Source organism: Triticum aestivum, chromosome 4B, assembly GCF_018294505.1.
Source record: "Triticum aestivum cultivar Chinese Spring chromosome 4B, IWGSC CS RefSeq v2.1, whole genome shotgun sequence".
NCBI classification, from domain to species: Eukaryota; Viridiplantae; Streptophyta; class Magnoliopsida; order Poales; family Poaceae; genus Triticum; species Triticum aestivum.
The window spans coordinates 465,280,405-465,283,937 of NC_057804.1; the positions used below are offsets into that span (position 1 = coordinate 465,280,405).

General features: G+C 39.8%; 1 protein-coding gene across 4 annotated transcripts in view; it reads left to right on the top strand.

Annotated features, from left to right (window-relative positions):
* LOC123092738 (protein MOS2) overlaps window positions 1–2,538 on the top strand; it is a 5,128-nt gene extending 2,590 nt beyond the window's left edge. For 2 of the 4 annotated variants that reach the window (XR_006444823.1, XM_044514557.1), the window contains exon 2: window positions 1,962–2,538. The gene's annotated coding sequence lies outside the window, so the exon portion shown is untranslated. The remainder of the gene's footprint in view (window positions 1–1,961) is intronic. The other 2 variants (XR_006444824.1, XM_044514558.1) reach the window with 1 other exon arrangement.
* The last annotated feature ends 995 nt before the right edge of the window (window positions 2,539–3,533 follow it).

Here is a 3,533-nt window from a genome sequence, read left to right on the forward strand (position 1 = left end):
GGGGTAAGGGCCTGTGAGTTGAGCCCTGGACGTTGGTTGAGCTTGGCCACCACCCACCAACAATTTGGCTGGGTTGTTACAGGTTTCAGTTACCACAGTCCCAAGTATTGAGGTCTTGCTGGCTTACCACAAAGCTGCGACAAGTGTCGAGGTCTACCATTTGCATGTTAAATCGTGTGAACCATGAGTATCTTCTAAGTACCGCGTCCTGTTGCCACCAATCCACAACCTATGGTAAGCATTATGAGCCTGTATTCTTTGTAGGTATTACACACTGTCTCTCTAATTTTGCTGGCAGCCGCATGCTCTGGACTGGCTGCACTCATCTATCGTATCACATATGTGAAACCTTCCGCATGTCAATGTTAATTATATGCTCTGTTTGTAGATGATTCGATAGACAGTACAAGAAATTTCATTGTAGGTTTGGAATATTTTGGGATGTGAACAAGTTGCAAAGCTCAATTCTCCATATGAGATCAAGAAATAATATATATTTATTTTTCTTCAGTTTCATTGAGGAATGAAACAGTCATATTGGCTTTTGTGTTTAGATGTTATTTTTTATCTATATGGCATAAGGCTTGTGTGGATTTACTTATGGAACTGCAATTTGTGTTGTCTTATTCGGCATATGCTAACCAATCAATGGTATCTTTCTAAAGACCTAGGTAAATACTCTGAGGAAAGAGGCTGGTATTGATGCCTTCAAAAGGGATAGTGATAGATCTAAGAGAGTGGTGAGGAGAGCCGCGCGGAACACTAAAATACATTTCTGGTTTCCTTCAAAATACAACTAGGCTCTGCTTTATAGAGGACTTCTAAAGGATGGCTTGAAAAGGGATGGATGCAAGGATGGTGAAGATTTGGTAATAGATGGTTTTCGCCCGATTTTATGCAAATTAACTGGGCAATTCTCTTCTGCTTAACTAATAGGTAGAGGCAAATCTTTTGCCTCCGTTTCGAAAAAAAGAAAGATTCGATCATAGGGGGATGGAAGAAGGAGCCGGGAGCAACGATTAGATACATCCTTGTTTCCTTCAAAATACAACTAAGCTCTGCTTTATAAAGAGGACTTCTAACCGATATTAGAGAACTCTCTGTAGTATAAGATGCAAACATTATTATGAAAGGATACCATCAAAACAAACAGTATACAACTAAAAGATACTGCCTCCTTTCCAGTTTAAAAGGCCTACGCGTATCTCTAGGTTGACAATTTTTCCCTAACATGAGTCATAGATCATAAATTTATACCATTAAAAACTTCAAATGTTATATTTTCCAATGTTATAATTTTTGTGATATACAATTTGCATCGCATTGGTTGAATTGGGTAATGTTTCTGCTCACCAGTTTTGGGTAAACAACCTTCATCTATAGCATGATTACAGTTTTGGGTAATGTTTCTGCTCACCAGTTTTGCATAATAGCAAACTGTACCATAGGCCATAGTCATGTTGACTTCTAGTTTACGGATTACCTTCCAAGATTTGTCATCTTCATTTTATAAAATAGATTAGTGTGTCACCCTAACATGATTTTTGTAATTGAATATGGTTCAGATCAGATCAAGGATATTGTGATTCACTATAATATCACAACTCTGCTACGCGGCAATTGGAATTTTGTGCCAATTAGAGACTGTACTCGTCCCTAATAGCGAATCAAACACAACAAGAACTGTATATAATTCAGATAGTAGTTGCTGTGTCTAGCTGTGTTGCACTGAAATTACAAACATTAAAAACTGTAGAGACTACCGATATTTGATAATTACAATACGTGCACACGGTATTCAAGCGCATGCGTTTCACACCCTTACTCAGTAGTTGAGTTATCTTTGTCCTTATACTCTCCCTCGTTGTTGCCTTCTGCAACTTTTTTTGACTCGTTGCATCATGTAGCCGACTTGTCAACTTTTTTCTTCTGAGCAATTGCAATCAATGTCTTGTTTATAGGTTGATGACTTTTCTCCTATAGTGCCTACTGCTGAAGATCACAATGGAAATACAGAGCACCTGACAAACAAGTTTCCAGACGACAGGCTTGGCGACCGATATTTACAGGTGCTCTGCTTTTATGTATGACAGTGACATATGATGCCCTGTTTCCAGTTTGCGCATAGCACTGTTTCAATCAGTCTCAATTCCCCCACAATTTACATACCAACCTATTCTGTGTGAAGAGTCTTGATCATCTTCAGAGTGGTAGCTTCCTTCTTTGTGGTATCATCACTTTGTGCATGCGATAATCTGATGGCGGCTGTGGTTAGAGGTGTTACGCAGTATGCAAATATCACTTTGGTCTACCAGTCAAGATATGAGATGACATGGTTCACTGATACTCAGGTTGAGAAATATTTTTCTTTCCAGCATGGTAGTTGGGAAAACAAACTGGACTCTGTAAATCAGGGGCATGATACACATTTGCTTTGGTCCTAAGCTTCAGTGTGTAAATTACCAGTGTTGCAAAATTGTAAACTCTTGTACCGATGTATAACCGGATGGTTAGCTGAATGGATATAAATTTGAGTCACTTGGGTTCAATTGTGTTGAAACTGCTGGAACTCAGAGAGCCTGAGATATCCAGAGAATGCAAGCAGAGCACGGCCCAGTACCTGTATGGGCCGACATTTCGGTGCCATAGCCTGCCTCCTGCCGAAAGCATTGCGGAGATCTGTATTTTTACTCCATTTTTTCTGTTTTGCCATTTCTAAATTTATTAAGTGAACTGGTCCTTCCACGAAAGGAATCATTTTGTAAAATAGTCATCTCCACTGAGAGCGATGTATGTCAACTCCAATTATATGTACCTGCACGGCATAATTCTTATGGTTGGACTTGGATGCTTCCAAGCTAATCATTTGGGAATTTCTCGCTCAACGCACTTCATAATCATTTTGATGATCAGTTAGCAGTTGCCAGATTAATCTCCCCCCTTTCTTCTTTTCAGAGGACCAATATTGTTGTTGGCGAGAGACAAGAATGTCCGCGGAGCACTTCAGCTTGTAAGACTTTTTCTTGTTGTTGAGACAAGTCCAAACCTGCAATTGCATTATCACTAGGAATCCATACTTTCTATCATTAAGCAGTGTATGTATTGAAACCACTTGGTGGTCACAGAAACTCATAACGCATGTTGATCTTCCAAGCACTTCTATTTGCGAATGTACTTAGCATCAGTAATCCCTATTAGCAGATAGTACCGAGTAAAATGGCTCAAATGCCTCAGTTAATCAGGATTCAGAAATTTCCACGCAGCTCACATCATGCAAAAGCATTCACTAAACAAAAGGAAAACGGAATGTAAGAGCAACCACGACTCCACAAGATTGGTTAGAAAATGCAGGCCTGATGTTCCTCCCCATCACCCATTTTAAGTCCAACGATTTAAAATAATTGATTAACAGTCATCCAACCGATCGACACCCACACGCAGCACGTCCCCATGTTGCGCTAAGCAAGGACACGGCCCGGTTTGTTTATGGCCACTTGCCAGAGTCCCATGAGAAATGATTAGTTCAAAAATGT